The sequence below is a fragment of the Papio anubis genome, chromosome 20, assembly GCF_008728515.1.
Source record: "Papio anubis isolate 15944 chromosome 20, Panubis1.0, whole genome shotgun sequence".
Lineage (NCBI taxonomy): Eukaryota > Metazoa > Chordata > Mammalia > Primates > Cercopithecidae > Papio > Papio anubis.
This window is the reverse complement of record NC_044995.1, coordinates 28,060,810-28,081,095: the sequence shown is the minus strand read 5'-3', so window position 1 is coordinate 28,081,095 and position 20,286 is coordinate 28,060,810.

The following is a 20,286-nucleotide window of genomic DNA, read 5'->3' as shown; positions in this document are numbered from 1 at the left end:
GCAAGAGAATGGAGTAGGGAAATTGAGGCACTCGGATGCACAAAAGTGTTATCAAGGACATTTTTGGATATTAAGTTCCTGGGGAGTTCCTATTAAAATCAGCCAAATTACTTTATGGTCACAGTACAAAGAAGTCTCAGTAATCATACAAATGAAATACACTAATTCAGTCAGAATTATAAAGTTATAAAGAATAGAAACTGACTCTGGCCAATTTAAGTAGGAAAATAAAAATCTACTGGAAGAACATGGCAGAGCTCCCAAAAATGAATGCTGAAAATCCAGGATCAAAAAAGGACAAGCATCCAGGGCAGTCCAATGTCTCTGCAGAGGAATCTGATTGGCTGAGCTTCTACTCAGAGCCTGCTCATTGGCCAGGGGAGGGCTGTGCACCCTGATTAATAGCCCCACCAAAATGGTCCTCAAGGATGAAGAAATGATTCCTCACAAGGAAGATGTCGTGTCACTGCAGAGAGGGACTTGGAGGCCAGGAGGCCCCACACAACAGATACTCAGTACAAGTGCCAAGAAGCCTCATCAAGGAAGGCAGATCCTACAGACGTTGACTTAATAGATCCAATCTTGGGGCTTGCAAAGATGACAATGTCAGCGCTGACTGTCAATCTTCAGGAAACCTTGTGCGATGGCTGCTGTCGGCACCCAAGTCACTCCCCTCACAAAGCCGGTGGTGCATCTACACCACCACTCGTAGGTGGCCGCTTCTTTGGAGAGCTGTTCTTGTTCAGTAGGATTCACCTCACCCAGAAATTCCTGAGCAGCTCTCCTCTGTCCCTGGGTGTGTTTATCTGCATTAGGTGGAAAAACAGAAGCAAAAAGACCTTTTAAACATTTGCTCCCAATGAAGAGGAAACTAGTCTATCATTTTATTTAAGAATAAATGAAGTAAAAAAAAAAAACATTACAACCCCATAGACATATTTTTGCATTCTAAATTACAAGAAAGAGGTCACAAGCTAACATTTTTACCCATTTGTCCAGCACTAACTGGAGTGATCAGGTAACCACCGCTTCAGGAGCCTGCCCAGAAGGTGGCCGCCCAGAACTAATCACGTAACCACAGCAGCCTGTGTACATCTCACCCCAACTTTGACCATTTGAATAAGATCAGAAGAAAGTAATTATAGGATTCACTTTAAAGTCAAGCAACAAAGAAAACTATCTAAATTTGGAAAATTGACCTTCAGTTTTCCAAGACTGGTCAAAGCAGATGGATTTTGTGGCAAGTCTGAGAGGCTGGTGGCCATGTTCCTCCTCCTGGGTTTTAGCGTGGCCTTGAATTCTTCCTCCTTGCCCTAGACTGTACCCAGTGGCCGTGTACATTGAGCACTGCTCCTTATTCCCAATTGCAGCACCTAGAATTCTGCTATTGGCTTCAAGATCTATTCATTTTTATTTTTTAAAAAAGCTTAAGAGAAGCTGCACAAATAATTCGTTCGTCTTTATGAGATTGAACTTCAAGGACAGACATTTTTTGGAAGTAAAAGTGGTCTAGTAGTATTACCTGGTACCTGACCCATAGCATCCCAAAAGCGCCAAGCATGTTAGCGCACACTGGGAGAGCCTCGTTTCTAGTTCCTCAAGAAACCAACAGGGTCCCCACTTCCACCCTCTCTCTTCAGGGTAAAAATGTAACCATTTTGGCATCAAAAAAAAATTCTGAATTATCCACTTGGCCCATTCAAGATATTGATTTTCTGGAGGAAAAGTAACTTCCAACGCTTACTACAATGATAAAGGAGACTGTTGTTTCAGCTGGAATGGATTCCGTAAAATTTTGATGTTTCTGACTTGGCTAATGGAGTGAGAGGGCATGGGTTCTGTCTGCGGGTAACGTAAATCAGTGGGGCCACCATCATTCAGTAGGTGTCAGAGCTGGCCACTGCCATCCCCGAAGGCTGCTTGCCAATGCTGGGAATAAATGATTTCCCCTTTTTATTTGCTACGCCAAGGAATGATAATGCAGCACATTCCATGATCATTTGCCACGGAAGCACAGTCCCCTCCATGGGGAATGTGTGGGAGTAGCAAGGACCTAGTGTTTTCAATTAATCAGGGCCAGGATTACTCACGCAGGAAATGAAAGAGAAAATTTAATACTCGGAAATCGGCTGAAAGCAGTAACCAAGTCTAGTTAAAATACACTTTCTGCTTCTAATTTACATGGCAGGCTCCATTTTATGAGTCACCTTTATTCATGTTGCATTTCTCTTGCCCCTGGGAACTGCCTTAGGCAAAAGCACCCAGGAGTTTACACCAACGCAGGTGGTTTCTTTCCAATGTCTTCATATGAAGGCAAGACTGGTCAAAGCAGATGGGTTTTGTGGCAAGTCTGAGTGGCTGGTGGCCATGCTCCTTCTCCTGGGTTTTAGCGTGGCCTTGAATTCTTCCTCCTTGCCCTAGACTGTACCCAGTGGCCGTGTACGTTGAGCACTGCTCCTTATTCCCAATTGCAGCACCTAGAATTCTGCTATTGGCTTAATGGTTGATTTGTAGCAGGCTTGTGCCTTGAATGCATTGTTTCTCTCATTTTCCTTTCTGGTGGGGGCTGAAGCAGCCCCAGGGGACTGCAGCACTGTCATGCCACAGCAAAGAGGCTCCTACCAAGAGGCAAACTAATATACACTATGTAGTCCTGAGCAAACTAAGCATAGACAGGATTCGTTGTGGCTAATTAGTTTTATTACTTCATAAAAGCCTAGGTCTCTAGTTTCCAGAGAAATAATTACAATTGCAAATGAAGTGGCACCACTGAAGAAGAAGGTCTTCAGCACAAAAGTACCCACAGACCCCCCACAGCATCTCCCCTGCAGTTTGAGCCCAGCCAGGGATCAGCTCTTGGGGTTAGGAAGCCCTGTTGTCTCCCTAGGTGTGGGTGACACACACATCCACTAGCATCTGTTTCTCTGTTAGTTCACAAAAGATGTGTTCAGGGGTCAGATCTTTACACAAACCTGCACCCGATAACATGATGTATCCTGGCAGATTCGCAAAAGTCTCACGATGCCATGAGTATCTGTGAATCATGCAAATGGAAGACCTCAGCTTTGAGAAGGCCACAGGAATTTCAGTCAGTCACAGACCAAGGCTGGGGGCAGGGTCATTTCCAGTGGGACCAATGAAGGTCCTGTACTTCAGGGGTGAAGAAAGACAAGAAAGAAAGAAGAGGCTCCCTTTGAGTTGCTGAGTAAAATCAGAAATTAAAAAATACTCTGACTGTAGGTACATGGAGTACATAAAGTTGAATAATTAGTTTAAAATGAGCTTTACTTTTCAACTGATGGTCTTAACGTCTTTTAGACTCAACCATGACTGTGGAGCAAGGGAAGAAAGGAAGGAATAGTACAGAATCTGTGTCCATACGTGGATATAGATCCAGATCTGTGCATAGATGTCTATATATCTAAATGTCTGTAGACATATCCATTTCCATCCCTATATATCTGTGTGAAACCACTTCTCAATTAAAACTACTCTTGCTGCTGCCAGACACATCTCCCTTAATGACACCTGCATTGGAGAACGTATAGGCACTATCAAATGCCTAAATGTGAGCTCATCACTACATTGGGTTTTAGTTTAAAATGAGTCATTGTCACATATTTCTCTCCAAGTCTTAAGAGTAGCTCCCTTTTTGTTCATTCTGACTTAGCCCCAACTCAGTTTCACCCCTGGTTTTAAGTGATAATATGAACACTTGGCCCATGCCTTTGCTCCTGCAAAGACTCACACAGTTCTCACAACCCAGCAGATAGGGGAGTCTAGGTCTGCCCTGACTGAATCCAGGAAGAATTGGCTGGGTAGAGAAGATCAGCCAGGGGTCTGCAAGTCTCCATGCCTGATAGAAAGAGCTGCATATACCAGGCTCTGTCCTCCGTATAGAAAATCCTTCATTATTCATCTGGGTACAGAAAGGTGGGAAATGGAGATGTTGGCATTCAGTTTCCCCACATATGGGAAAATGCCACGACCTTGCCTGTGACATTCACCTTGTCACCTGTCCTCCCCACACAAAAAGCAACTACCTTATTGCCCTTTTATTGATTAGAAGCACCTCTTCCAGCACAAGATTGCATAGGCTGCCTGTGCCCATCACCAAAAGTCTCAGACCTAACTATCTCCCAAAGCAAAAGACTCATGGCCCTTCCTTGTCCCCGCTGCTGAGCCCCTAGGCTGAGTCCCCTGTGGCTGCTGTGTCCTAACGCCTTTGGAACCATTGTCTCCTTGGCCTGTTTGCTCCACCCAGAGAGAGGGTCAGGGTGGTGACCTCCCCACGATGTGCCTGCAGGGTGCAGGCTCCCAGGGCTGAGCTCTGGGATTCATCCCCAACTTCTACCAAATCCTGCCTGCTCCTGGAGCAATGGAGAGGCAAAGTGGGTGAGCTGTACCAGAATTTACCCTTGGCCTGTATCTCAGAAAACTCCCCACTAAATAACACATTTTAGAGGGAAGAAGAAAGATCATAGACCTGGAGATAGGAGATTAAATCTGACTATGGTAAAAAATGTTTGAAAAATTTATCTCTGTTTGTTCACAACACTCACTCCAATTACACCCATCACCCCAGAGCAGCAGACTTTTGCCTTCTTAACTTGTCAGAGCCAGTGCCCGGTTCTCCTGGAGCATTTTAGATGCTGTTCAAGCTCGCCAGGTGGTGTGAGTGGGCAGCAACGTCTCTCATCCACATGAGTGATCTCAGCGTCTGCTCTGCCTGTGCCGTGCAGCTCAGCAGGGGCCCTTCCAACCCTGGGAATGTGTTGCCAACAAGTCCCCTTCCATCCTCACAAGCAGACGTGGCAGAGCACTCCTTGGCAGTGAGCTTTGTACCCAAACCATTTCTTTTTTCGCAGTCTTTAGATAAGACAGTTTGAGTTCATTTCCGTAGCTGGTACTTCCCGGGTTCTGCCAACTGCCTGTGCACTGTGAGGAGAGGAGAGAGCTTTTGTGAAATTAAGATGAATTTCCTCCATGGTTTCACCTTTATTTACACATTAATAATACACTCCCCACACCTCACAGCACGGGCCGCATTGCAGCCTTCGCTACTGCTGGCAGCTGTGCCACTGTCCACTCCATCCACAGCCATGTCTCACATTTTGCCTTTGCAGGATGCCCCCGACTTCCTCTGAGCACTGCCCCCACATGCTGTCCCTTAGAGAGCAGCCTCCTGAGGGCTGGCGTTTCCCAGAAGCCCATCTCTCTGGCTTTGCAGTTTCCCTCTTCCTGGAAGCAAGTTTCATCTGTCAGCCTGAGATGCATGGCAGCCCTCGCCATCCTGGAGCCCTTCCCAGGGTCACTTCACTCACCTGGACCCCTTCTAGAGAGCCCTATGGTAACTGGTTGTCTCCACACATTCACCTCCGGGGGTGGGGCCTGCATCTTGGAACACGTTGAGGGTATGAAGTAATGACAAGGGAGAGTGGAACCATGGGGAATGTAGGTGGAACCATGACTTATGAGGTATTGTAGCTATTACATACACACAAACATGCATGACCACGCACATGCAACCCCCCCCACACACAGAAACACATACATACCACAGAAACACATGCACAAAGAGACAAACACACCACAGAAACACACACTCACCACAGAAACACACGCAGATTCCATTGACTTCTTGGGAAATGTTGCTCTTTTTTTTTTTTTTTTTGAGAGGGAGTCTCACTCTGTCACCCAGGCTGGAGTGCAGTGGCGCGATCTCAGTTCATGGCAACCTCTGCCTCCTGGGTTCAAGTGATTCTCCTGCCTTAGCCTCCCGAGTAGCTGGGACTACAGGCATGAGCCACCATACCTGGCTAATTTTTTTTGTATTTTAGTAGAGATGGGGTTTCACCATGTTGGCCAGGCTGGTCTCGTACTCCTGACCTCAAGTGATCTGCCCACCTCAGCCTCCCAAAGTGCTGGGATTACAAGTATGAGCCACTGTGTCCGGCTGGGAAATGTTGCTTTTGTGATAAGAATTTGGCTTTGCTCTGCCTGGTCTCTCTATAAGAGGTGTATGTCTACACTCAGGAATCAACCTGGTGCTCATTTTTAGCCAGGTAGGTTTAAAAAAAATAGTACACCTTCCCCATGCATAACTTTAGTGTATTCATTGATCTCTAATGATTGCACATATTTCTGGGGAGCATTTGAGATTTTGATAATGCTTCCTGTGTGTGTTTGTATTGTTTCACTCATGTGCCTTCTAGGGCACCCCTTTTCTTACCATTCACAGTCTGACAGCTCTTCTATTATATGATTAATGTACAGAAAAATAATAGTAACACTACACTGAAGTTTTGAAATAGAAAAATGGGTGGTTGCCTTTTTGCTCTAGAACTCTGCTTTGAGGGACTGTGTAAGCAAACAGGGAGGTCTCCCCAGATCATAGGAATTTAATCAATGTGAGCTATCAGCCTGGCACACAGCCTCCTGCCCTGCCGCCTGTTTCTCTTAAGCTCTGTGTGGAATGTGGTCACCTCCTTGGTTAAAACCAGCTCCTGACTGAACCTGTTAACTCATAGTGAGTGTTCCTCATGACCATGCTGAAGTGTCCACCCCAGAAGGAGCCACAGCTTCATCACCATAACACGTGACCCATGTACTGGCATGGACTCGCTGTATCTGCGCCACTGGGACCCCTCCTCTCCATGCGATGGCGCACCCTCTCCCCTCTCCATCACCCCACAAAACCCTCCCTTCCCTTTCCCTCAGGGACACACTGCTTTGGAGAATACGCCCATGTCCTCCTTACATGTGCCGAGTAATAAAACTCCTGTTGATCAACACCTGCCTTCTCTGCCTTCTCGTGGAGAGTCATTTATCACTCACCAGGTAGACAGATTCTGGTTATTTTCGGGGAACAGCTGGCCCACATCCGGGTCTCCCAGAGAAGAGGAGCTGAGAACCTTTCTGTTCAGGGCTCACTGGGCCCTCTCCTCACCTCCAGGACTAGGCAATGACCACCTGGGTGCTAGAAGGAAGTGCTTCTACAAGCTTGCTCCAGCCAGAGAAAAGAGAACAAGCCCTTCATTTGCTCGGTTCCTTTGCAATCAGAGTGTTGCTCTGCAATGTGCTCCTGAGAGGAAAAAACTGCCCTGTTGCAGTTTTTTCAACCTTGCGATGTTGCTCAGGTCAGTCAAGCCAAGCTCAGTCACAGAATAGGCAGGCGCAGTGGGGGCAGAAGGTAGGGAGGGCATGGGGAATGTGGTATCTCTGGGGCAGAGAGCAAAGCAATGGGGATTCAATCTCCCACAGGTGTCTTCTATCAGTTTATTTACTCACTCAACAGACAGTTACTGAGGACCAACCATGTGCAGGACTGATCTGAGCCCTGGGGTAGAAGCGTAAGTAAGACAGATGAGGTGCCTGGTCTTAAGGGGTTTGTATTCAAGTGGGAGCCAGGGAACAAGAGGCATACAATAAAGAAGCATAGTAACTAAGGCATTTTCAGATAACCACTAGTCCTGGGAAGATAATGAAAAGGCAGTGGGAGGGAGGGTAATGATGTTTTAGAACCCAACTGGGAACTACTAGCCTGGTGTAGTAAAACCAGATACCCACACTGAGGTTTTTCAGTAAGAGAAAGAAAGGCTTTTATTGCAGGTGCCAAGCAAAGAGGACCAGGCAGCTATTGCTCAGATCCTGCCCTTCCCAATGCCTTGCAGGCAAGGATTTTTAAAGGCAGGGGTAAATTACAGGAAAACAGATGCCACAGGCAAAATCATCAATCAATACCTGGAGGTTACACATTGGTTTAGACCTAAAAGGGTGTGATATCTTGAAGTGGGGACTTACAAGTAATAAGTAGATTCAAAAACTTTGCAATTTGCAACTGGTGATGAAAGAGGAGCTTTACTTAAAAATTTGGGGTAAGTAGAAAAAATGTCCTTTTTTTGAGATAGTGTCTCCCTCTGTCATCCAAGCTGGAGTGCAGTAGCATGATCATAGCTCACTGCAGCCTCCTGCCTCAGCCTCCTGAGCAGCTGGGACTATGGGTGTGCACCCCAGTGCCTAACCAATTTTTTGATTTTTTTTTTTTTTTAAATCTTAGTTTCTTTTAAACGGTGAGATAAAATGTCACTATGTTGCCCAGCTGATCTCAAGCTCCTGACCTTAAGCAATCCTCCCACTTTGGCCTCCCCAAATGCTGGAATTACAGGCATAGCTACCTTACCAGGCAGTGAAAGAATGCCAACTGGATAGGGTGAGTGACTTTCTCCAAGACCCCCAGGAAGAAACTTATAACAAAAGATGATGGTTGAAGTTCAGTCTTCGCTTCCCACTTACCTGAGGTCTGCATGTTGGCTGATCCCTTCAACGGGGGTCCCCGGTGGGGGTCTGAGTTTCTGAAAGACAACTCAGAAGTACAGGTTAAGATGTTCTCCTTGGCTTCTTTAGGGAAAGCAAACATCCCTAGGACTCTACTCTCCTCAGGTGTCCTTTAGGCTACTATTGCCTTCTTTTTTTAACAAGTTACTTATTGACTTCTGGAGCTAGCTAGGTGCCTGGAACTTCCCTTGAAGGCACTCATGATTCTCCTTGATGTCCATGTTTGGGATCTGCAGGCCCCTAATAAAGGGGACTCCTGCTCCATCTCAATAGGGAAAGAGAAACTAGATCAGGTCCTCAGGGAAGACGTTGGCATTGAGACCTGAATGAAGAAGAGAGACCCAGGTAGGTGAAGTAAGTACATTCCAGGAAGAAACAAGAGTAAGGATAAAATCCTTGAGCCAAATGAATACACATTTCTCAAAATAAGACACACAGAAAGCCAACAGACATATGAAAAAATGCTCAAGATCACTAATCAGGGAAATGCAAATTAGAACCACAGTGAGGCACCACTTTATCCTAGTCAGAATGGCCATTTTTTAAAAGTCAAAAAGCAATAGATGTTGGTGTGGATATAGTGAAAACGGAACGCTTATATGCAGCTGGTGGGACTGTAAATTAGCACAACCTCTGTGGAAAACAGATGTGGATATTTGTCAAAGAACTAAAAGTAGATCTACCATTTTATCCAGAAATTCTGATGCTGGGTATCTACCTCCCAAAAGCAGTCACTAGATCAAAAAATAAAAAATAAAAAACACCTGCATGCATATGTTTATTACAGCACAGTCCACAATTGCAAAGACATGGAATCAACCTAAGTGCCCATCAACTGATGAGTGGATAAAGTGTGGTGTGTGCACACACATACACACACACACATATATCATGAAATACTACTCAGCCATAAAAAGGAACAAAATAATATCTTTTGTAACTACTTAGATGGAGCTGGAGGTCATTATTCTAAGTGAAGTAAGTCAGGAATGGAAAACCAAATATTGAACGTTCTCACTTATAAGTGGGAGCTAAGCTGTGGGTATGCAAACACAGACAGAGTAATATAATGAACTATGGAGATTCAAAAGCAGGAGGGTGGGAGGCAGTTGAGAGAAAATAAACTACTTATTGAGTACAATGTACACTACTCAGGTGATGCGTGCACTGAAATCTCCGACTTCACCACTATACAATTCATCTATGTAATCAAAAACAACTTGTGCCCCCAAAGCTATTGAAATTTTACAAAATAGAAATTAAGAAAGTTAAAAGATCTTTAAGTCAAGAATATTTATGAGGATAAATACTTTTGCCCAAACCCATTGAACCCAAATGCCACCTTATTCAGGAGGTCTGTTGGGGCCATTGCACACCCTTTCCTCGAAGCCCCTCAGCCATGAGGTGCTGGGCCTGGCTGCCTCCTTCACCTCCTTTAGGAGGTTGACTACATCTTATTCAGCTCTGACTCTTCCAGGCCACCAGGTTTAATTGATACCAGCTGTTCAGCAGCGACTTATTGAGGGAATGGGCCAATGACAATATCGGACTGGAGTGACATGTCTCTACCGAATTGAGAATTATGACAATTTTAACATTGCAGCATTCTCCCACTTAGAGTTTAATTTGAGGCTGTATTTTTTCTTAGTACTTGACTGTGAAGTAAAAATCAATTGTTTTTGGAGAGTTCTCTGCACCTTTAGGGGATAATAATACAGACAGCTGTATCTCGTAGCTTATGGCAGTGTTACCTCAGTCTCATTGACATAAACTGATGGGCTGTCTGGTGCTATGCAGATGTGCCTTCAACATGGCTAGACAGGTTCATCCCAGCTCCAAAAGAAAAGGAGCAGACAAGCATCAGGAAGGCAGCAGAGTACAGAACATCTGAAAATTCACCGCTCCACAGAAACCATAAAACAAAACTGGCAAAAATGGCCAGAAACAACTTTTTCAGAACTCTGAAAATTCACCAACGGCTTGCAACACCCCAGGGAGCATTTATGTAAGAAAAGCAGCTGAATCCCAGTAAAAACTGAGGGCTTTGCAGCATTTTAACTTGCCCTAGTCTCATCCTCTTGCTCCAGCTCAGCAGCGGCCTTGGAAATCACTGGCACTCCCTGTACTGAAAGGAAAAGAATAGATCTCATGCCCAAAGAGAGTCATTATTTGACCTGTCTAGTGCTTCCCTGAAAGACCTTGTCTTTATTAGTGGTCCAGTGCTAAAAGCCTTGAGGGAGGGAAGAGCATTTGTCTACCGCATTTACTAGTGTTTCAACAGTACAGCTGCCCGAGGTAATGGATAGCATTTGGGGCAAACAATAGACTAATGAAAAGCTTAAAGGAAAAGCTGAGGAATGAGATGTCCATAAGGGCCCTGAAAAGCTTTGTCACAATCCTGGGAATCTAGAAGACCCTGAGAATCTGTCCAGTAGGGCTTTGCACATGTCCAGGAACAGGAGAAGGCCCTAAGTGCTCACCACTGACTGAAGTTGAGGCCCTGAGTGAGTGGGAAGGAAAGTTGAGGCAGAGTTGCCAATTGCCTGGCAGAGTGCTGACCGTGTACCCCAACACACGCAGAGAACCTATCTGCAAAGACTGAGAGATATTTCATTCCGGGCATTTAAAGAAACCTCTCTCCAATTATTAGCTGTAGAGACTTTGTTACCAAAAAGGGGTCCCAATCCAGACCCCAAGAGAGGGTTCTTAGACCTCATACAAGAAATAATTTGGGGTGAGTTCATAAAGTGAAAGCAAGCATATTAGAGAAAGTGAAGGAACAAAAAATGGCTTCTCTATAGGCAGAGAGCCGCTTGAGCTGCTGACTAATGACACTTATTGTTACTTCTTGATTATATGCTAACCAAGGGGTGGATTATTCATGAGTTTTCCAGGAAACGGGTGAGAAACTCCCAGAACTGAGGATTCTTTCCCTTTTTAGACCATATAGGGTAACTTCTTAATATTGCAATGGCATTTGTAAACTGTCACGGCAATGGTGGGAGGGTCTTTTAGCATGCTAAAACATTATAATGAGCATATAATAAGCTGTGAGGATGGCCAGAGGTCAATTCTATCACCATCTTTTGGCAGATTTTAGCCAGCTTCTTGTTTTATCAGCAAGGTTTTTTTTTGTTTTTGTTTTTGTTTTTTTTGAGATGGAGTCTTGCTCTGTCGCCCCGGCTGGAGTGCAGTGGCATGATCTCGGCTCACTGCAACCTCTGCCTCCCGGGTTCAAGCAATTCTCTGCCTCAGCCTCCCAAGCAGCTTGGATTACAGGCACCCGCCACCATGCCCAGCTACTTTTTTTTTTTTTTTTTTTTTTGTATTTTTAGTAGAGGTGGGGTTTCACCATCTTGGCCAGGCTGGTCTTGAACTCCTGACCTCGTGATCCACCCACCTCGGCCTCCCAAAGTGCTGAGATTAAAGGTGTGAGCCACTGTGCCCTGCCTTTATCAGCAAGGTTTTTATGACCTGTGTCTTATGCCGACCTTGTGTCTCATCCTGTGACTTTGAACTCCTAACCTCCTAAGAATGCAGCCCAATAGGTCTCAGCTTTATTTTACCCAGCCCCTATTCAAAATGGAGTTGCTCTGGTTCAAATGCCTCTGACAGCTTCAGTGTCCACTAGAACCCATTTTGATAAGGCAGGGTAAAGAGGTTAAGCTGCTTTTCAAGGAACAGCAGGCTGTGCCAACAATGCTGGTTTTAGAGCTGTAGGAATGCAAAAGTTACACCCAAACGGGAGGAAATGTTGGCAATGTCTGTCAGGTGCAGTGTGGGCCACAGAAGAAGGTTGGTCTCCAGGAGAATGGGACTTGAGTTTGAAAATGGGACTCACCTTGGCTTACAGGTTTGCACTAGCAGCCACGTCTATCTACTCCATCAATCATCCTTTCTGCAGGATCCAAGCCTTTCCAATGCAAAATGGCACAGTGTTATGAAGAGTATTAAGTGGTTTGATAAGCTTCTCATCAGGGGATGGAATTTCCTCCATGCCTCACAGCAACCAGTTCCCAAAGTTTATTGAGGGAGAAGTGAGTGTCTGCTTAGTTGTGTGGCTGTTATGCTGACTTTCCTAGATGAACATTTTTTTAGCATCTCTCGCTCCCTAGAAACCAACATAAGCATCCCACTCTGCCTTAGGGATGTAAACTAAGACTAAAATTCTAAGCCCCCCAACCATCTGAATGGACCCCTCATCTTGGCCAAGGGCATTCATTCCAAAGTTTACCTGAAAAATGAGTTCAGGCCATGGCCAGGAGGCAAGGACCAGATACTCTTCACCATACGCTCCCCCTATTGGAATTCAGGCACAACTGACCAGCATTAACATTAAAACAGAGATCTAAAGACTTTTTGTTGATTTTTTGGAGGGTTTTTTGTGTCTCTATCTCCTTCAGTTCTGCTCTGATCTTAGTTATTTCTTGCCTTGGTGCCGAAATCCAGGAGTTGGTTTTTTGAAAAGATCAACAAAATTGACAGACCGCTAGCAAGACTAATAAAGAAGAAAAGAGACAAGAATCAAATCGACGCAATTAAAAATGATAAAGGGGATATCACCACCGACCCCACAGAAATACAAACTACCATCAGAGAATACTATAAACACCTCTACGCAAATAAACTGGAAAATCTAGAAGAAATGGATAATTTCCTGGACACTTACACTCTTCCAAGACTAAACCAGGAAGAAGCTGAATCCCTGAATAGACCAATAGCAGGCTCTGAAATTGAGGCAATAATTAATAGCCTACCAACCAAAAAAAGTCCAGGACCAGATGGATTCACAGCTGAATTCTACCAGAGGTACAAGAAGGAGTTGGTACCATTCCTTCTGAAACTATTCCAATCAATAGAAAAAGAGGGAATCCTCCCTAACTCATTTTATGAGGCCAACATCATCCTGATACCAAAGCCTGGCAGAGACAAAACAAAAAAAGAGAATTTTAGACCAATATCCCTGATGAACATCGATGCAAAAATCCTCAATAAAATACTGGCAAACCGGATTCAGCAACACATCAAAAAGCTTATCCACCATGATCAAGTGGGCTTCATCCCTGGGATGCAAGGCTGGTTCAACATTCGCAAATCAATAAACATAATCCAGCATATAAACAGAACCAAAGACAAGAACCACATGGTTATCTCAATAGATGCAGAAAAGGCTTTTGACAAAATTCAACAGCCCTTCATGCTAAAAACGCTCAATAAATTCGGTATTCATGGAACGTACCTCAAAATAATAAGAGCTAGTTATGACAAACCCACAGCCAATATCATACTGAATGGGCCAAAACTGGAAAAATTCCCTTTGAAAACTGGCACAAGACAGGGATGCCCTCTCTCACCACTCCTATTCAACATAGTGTTGGAAGTTCTGGCTAGGGCAATTAGGCAAGAGAAAGAAATCAGGGGTATTCAGTTAGGAAAAGAAGAAGTCAAATTGTCCCTGTTTGCAGATGACATGATTGTATATTTAGAAAACCCCATTGTCTCAGCCCAAAATCTCCTTAAGCTGATAAGCAATTTCAGCAGTCTCAGGATACAAAATTAATGTGCAAAAATCACAAGCATTCTTATACACCAGTAACAGACAAACAGAGAGCCAAATCAGGAATGAACTTCCATTCACAATTGCTTCAAAGAGAATAAAATACCTAGGAATCCAACTTACAAGGGATGTAAAGGACCTCTTCAAGGAGAACTACAAACCACTGCTCAGTGAAATAAAAGAGGACACAAACAAATGGAAGAACATACCATGCTCATGGATAGGAAGAATCAATATCGTGAAAATGGCCATACTGCCCAAGGTTATTTATAGATTCAATGCCATCCCCATCAAGCTACCAATGAGTTTCTTCACAGAATTGGAAAAAACTGCTTTAAAGTTCATATGGAACCAAAAAAGAGCCCGCATCTCCAAGACAATCCTAAGTCAAAAGAACAAAGCTGGAGGCATCACGCTACCTGACTTCAAACTATACTACAAGGCTACAGTAACCAAAACAGCATGGTACTGGTACCAAAACAGAGGTATAGACCAATGAAACAGAACAGAGTCCTCAGAAATAATACCACACATCTACAGCCATCTGATCTTTGACAAACCTGAGAGAAACAAGAAATGGGGAAAGGATTCCCTATTTAATAAATGGTGCTGGGAAAATTGGCTAGCCATAAGTAGAAAGCTGAAACTGGATCCTTTCCTTACTCCTTATACGAAAATTAATTCAAGATGGATTAGAGACTTAAATGTTAGACCTAATACCATACAAATCCTAGAGGAAAACCTAGGTATTACCATTCAGGACATAAGCATGGGCAAAGACTTCATGTCTAAAACACCAAAAGCAACAGCAGCAAAAGCCAAAATTGACAAATGGGATCTAATTAAACTAAAGAGCTTCTGCACAGCAAAAGAACCTACCATCAGAGTGAACAGGCAACCTACAGAATGGGAGAAAATTTTTGCAATCTACTCATCTGACAAAGGGCTAAAATCCAGAACCTACAAAGAACTCAAACAAATTTACAAGAAAAAAACAAACAACCCCATCAAAAAGTGGGCAAAGGATATGAACAGACATTTCTCAAAAGAAGACATTCATACAGCCAACAGACACATGAAAAAATGCTCATCATCACTGGCCATCAGAGAAATGCAGATCAAAACCACAATGAGATACCATCTCACACCAGTTAGAATGGCGATCATTAAAAAGTCAGGAAACAACAGGTGCTGGAGAGGATGTGGAGAAATAGGAACACTTTTACACTGTTGGTGGGATTGTAAACTAGTTCAACCATTATGGAAAACAGTATGGCGATTCCTCAAGGATCTAGAACTAGATGTACCATATGACCCAGCCATCCCATTACTGGGTATATACCCAAAGGATTATAAATTATGCTGCTATAAAGACACATGCACACGTATGTTTATTGCAGCACTATTCACAATAGCAAAGACTTGGAATCAACCCAAATGTCCATCAGTGACAGATTGGATTAAGAAAATGTGGCACATATACACCATGAAATACTATGCAGCCATAAAAAAGGATGAGTTTGTGTCCTTTGTAGGGACATGGATGCAGCTGGAAACCATCATTCTTAGCAAACTATCACAAGAACAGAAAACCAAACACCGCATGTTCTCACTCATAGGTGGGAACTGAACAATGAGATCACTTGGACTCTGGAAGGGGAACATCACACACCGGGGCCTGTCGTGGGGAGGGGGAAGGGGGGACGGATTGCATTGAGAGTTATACCTGATGTAAATGACGAGTTGATGGGTGCAGCACACCAACATGGCACAAGTATACATATGTAACAAACCTGCACATTATGCACATGCACCCTAGAACTTAAAGTATAATAATAATAAATAAATTAAAAAATATATATATTAGGAAAAAAAAAAGAAAAAAAAAAGACTTTTTGTAGCAATAAGACACCAAATTCCAGCCTGAATATAGTATAGCATCACATGAAAGATAGCAGGCCCTGAAAGAAATCAAAGTATTTTACCCTAAAATAGATTTCTTTGACACATTTTAAAAAGGCCCTGCAAAGCTGTCTCCTGTGGGAAAAATCTACATTCTGCAGAGAATCCCCTTCCCCTTCCAGATCTTTTCCCTGACCCAGGAGAGGATTAACTAAGAGTCTGGCACTTTTTAAAAGTCAGATGAGAAACATTTACAATCTATTCTTTCTGAAGTCTGCTACCTGGAAGCTTCGTCTCCACAATAAGAACCTTGGTCTCCACAGCCCCTTATCTGAACTTGGACAGTCCCTTCTGTTGATTCTAGATCTTAACTCTTTCAACAAATTGCCAATAGAAACATCTTTGAATTCACCTATAACCTGGAAGCCTCCCTAATCCCACTGCCTTCAAGTTGTCCCACCTTTCTAGGATGAACTAATGTACATCTTACACCTATTGATTGAGGTCTTATGTCTCCCTAAAATGTATTAAACCAAGCTGTAGCCTGACCACGTTGGGCACATGTGGTCAGGACGTCCTGAGGCTGTGTCACAGGCATGTCCTTAACCTCGGCAAAATAAACCTCTAAATTGATTGAGACTTACCTCAGATACTTTTTGGTTTACAAGGGTGAAGTGAGTCACTGGGCAGTTTTATTGAGACAGAGAATTTGGTGGTTCTTGGGGTTCCAAAATCCATAAAGACTGGCCTATGCAGACACAGCCACCTTCTTCCAGGTTTTAGGTGAAAGCAGTCCTTCCTGGTGGAAAAGAATTTCAGCAGTAGCAAATTGTTGTTTAACATGAAAAAAAAAAAAAAAGAAAAGAAAAAGTTGTCTCAGTCTCAGGAAGACACAATGTCATTATTTCCAACACCATCCCCAACAGGGACCTAGCAAAATTACATGGGCAACAGTGCCGTCAAGTGGCCAAGAAAGAAAATAACCAATACCTGAAAAAACGTTTTCCGAGAGTGAAATTCTGGTGGAAGCGCTTGGAGGAGAATCACCTGCATTCCCCTGTTTCCCCTCTTTGTCCTGGTGGGCACAGACAAGCTCCACATTTTCAAGTCATGACTTTCTCAGGTCATTTTTTAGCCTTTTCCCAAGAGTCAGTGCGCAACCTCAGGTCAGGGCCGCCTGAGTTGTCTATATGCAGCTCCCCTTCCTCAGCACCTCTGATATGCTGCGTCCTCTTCACACGGGTACTGGCTGAGAGGTCACCTCCTCTGAAAACTCTACTCACTTCATCTAAAGTAGCCACTGCACTCCACACGTCACTCTCTACAAGACACAAGTTTCATTTTCCTTCATAGCCCTTTTCGCATTGAAAATACCTTCCTGTGGCCTGGCGCGGTGGCTCACTCCTGTAATCCCAGCACTTTGGGAGGCCGAGGCGGGCGGATCACGAGGTCAGGAGATCGAGACCATCCTGGCTAACACGGGGAAACCTCGTCGCTACTAAAAATACAAAAAATTAGCCGGGCGTGGTGGCGGGTGCCTGTAGTCCTAGCTACTCTGGAGGCTGAGGCAGGAGAATGGCATGAACTCGGGAGGTGAAGCTGCAGTGAACCGAGATCTCACCACTGCACTCAAGCCTGGGCAACAGAGCGAGACTCTGTCTCAAAAAAAAAAAAAAAAAAAAGAAAAAAAGAAAAAGAAAAAAAGAAAAGAAAGAAAATACCTTCGTGTATTCATCTATTTACTTGCATATTTCCTGCCTTTCCCACACCTTTATGCCCTAGGATGAAATCTGATGAGAGTAGGGTCCTACCTGCCTTCTCACTGCCATGTGCCACCACTGGGATCAGGGGCCAGAGTAGAGCCTCCAATGCAACATGTGCTGCTTGGATGAATGGATAAACAGGAGGAAGGAAGGAGGAGAGAAGGAAAGGCCAGTGTTTTACCAGGAGGCCCAAGTAACACTATCTCCATTAGCAACTTCAGGACCGACATCTTACTTATCTTTTTTATTTTTAAGATTCAGTGACTTCAAACGCAAAGGTAGTTCATATTATCAACTCTTATTTAGAGTGCACTGATAATCAGGTAATCCGGCTTTAAATATCCCTCAAAGGTACAGAATTACTCCAGGTATTGCACGCAGACTGTGCCTTCCTTTAAAATCCCTCTCTCCCCATAAAGCTGCTATGGACACAGGAAATCTCTAAGTGAGTCTTCCCTGTGTAACTGAGAAGCACTTGTGTTAAAATACAGGTGATCTCCAGCAACAGAAAAAAAAATGAACCTTTGCCTATGGAACATGACAATTTCCTGGAATCAAAGGCCTCTCTGCAGTAGCTGATCGTGTTTTGCATCTGTGGGGTGATCTTGAAGATGTGAGCTTGTCAATATATCTTGTCAACAATGGGCATTCATTTAAATAAAATCAAAACCTGCAGGCAAAGTTGCCAGAACTGGCATTTTATAGGGGCATTTTCTCTCCAGGAAAACTAAATTACGCTACTGTTGAGATTGGATTGCATTTTCATCCACACATAAATAGCTTTGGTAGGTCACAGTCGAGGCGACATTGCTGAGGAACTCTGCAGTGTCTCCTCAAATTGTCACGCCACTATCTTAAAAGACAGGCAGGTAGTCTATAGCAACTGTGTGTAAACCCTCCAGCTTCTACTTAGATCCCCAGCTGCTGCTTCAGATAATTAGAAGGGAAAACTTGCCCTCTGAGGCAGGTAAGGATGATGCAGTTTTCCGGCAGCAAATTGCGTGGCAAATCTGAGCAAGAGCTCCCTTCCAAAGTGTCTGGTAACTGAGAGGAAACTCATTTAGACTTTCTGTCATGCAGGGTTTTCAAAAAAGGCTTGGGAAAGGCCATGCAAACCTGCAAAGATGATATTTATAGCTCCGGGCTGGAAAAGTACCCTTTTATCTAGTGACAGCCATGCTGGCTTCACTGTAAGCACTCATGAATTGCTTTTCAACTTGCATCCAGAATTATAACATCTGCCGACCCCGCCCCACCAACCCAAATAAATATGAACTGTGAATACATCCCACTTTCATATCACAGTTCAGCTGCTCTTACCATTCATGCATTCATTCTTTTACTCATTAAGCACTTTCTAAGCCCTTACTAATGCTTCCCTCCCACTGTGCCCAGGCGGAAGGCATGCTGAGATGATGCCCTGCCCTCCAGGTCTGAAGGAGGTATGGCATAAGTATGGCTGAAAAAGAAGATTCAAAGCACAGCAAGCAAGAGCTTCATCAACTACTTGCTATGTGCACTTGGCCAGTGACTTAAATTCCGTGAGCCTCAATTTCCTCACTTGTACAGTAGAGGTGATGGCAGAACCTGCCACTTAGAGATGCTACAACCTATGTAAATTCTTCAGGATCTACCCACACTATTGTAAGCACTTAGGGAAACCAAATATTTTACCCCAAAATATATTTTTGAAATAATTTGAGATGGTTGTTCAGAGAGCTGACAAACGGAAGGCTTTCTGCAAAACTGTCTTCTGTAGGGGGAGATTTGCATCACAGAGAATCTGCACTGATGCAGCCAGGTTTCTCTGACGCCTCTCCTTGTCCTTGTCTGGATCTAGGAAAGACTCACTAAGAGCCTGACACCTTTAAAGGTCTAAAAAGTCATCTACCATCTACCCCCTCTGAGGGCAGTCACCTGTGAAGCTTCATCTACTTAACAAGCCTACCTGTGCTAGCCAGGCTTCCTCTTCTCCTCCTCCCATCACCTGTTTTACCACCATAACTTGTTTTGCCACAATCCAAGCCCCAATTATTTTTATTTAATTTTTATTTTAGATTCAGGGGATGTAGCATGATTGCACCCATCACCCAGGTAGTGAGCATGATTCCCAATAGTTTTTCAACACTTGCCTTCCCCTTCTTCCTCCTTGTAAAATTCCCAGTGTCTCTTTTTCCCATCTTTATGTCAATGAGTGCCCGAGGTTTAGCTCCCCTTATAAGTGAGAACATGCAGTATTTGGCTTTCTGTTCCTGCATTAATAGGCTTCGGATAATGGCCTCCAGCTGCATCCATGTTGGTGCAAAGAACATGACTTTAGTATTTTTATGACTGTGTAGTATTCTATGGTATATATGTACCACATATAAATCCACAAATGTAGATTTCTTTATCCAATTCAGTTGATGGCAAGTTCCATTTTTTTTCTGTAGCCTCAAGGTGGCATGTAAGCTTCTAAACCCCTTTGGGAGGTAGGAATCCTTACTCTGTGTTTCTCCCTCCATGTGCACATTAATACATTTATATGCCTTTTCTCCAATTAATCCGACTTTTGTGAGTTGATTTTTTTCTTTGCAAATCTTCTGAAACCTATAACTCTGTCCCCACCCAAATCTCATCTTGAATTCCCAGGTGTTGTGGAAGGGACCTGGTGGGAAGTAATTGAATCATGGGGGCAACTCTTTCCCATGCTGTTCTCGTGAGAGTGAATAAGTCTCATGAGATCTG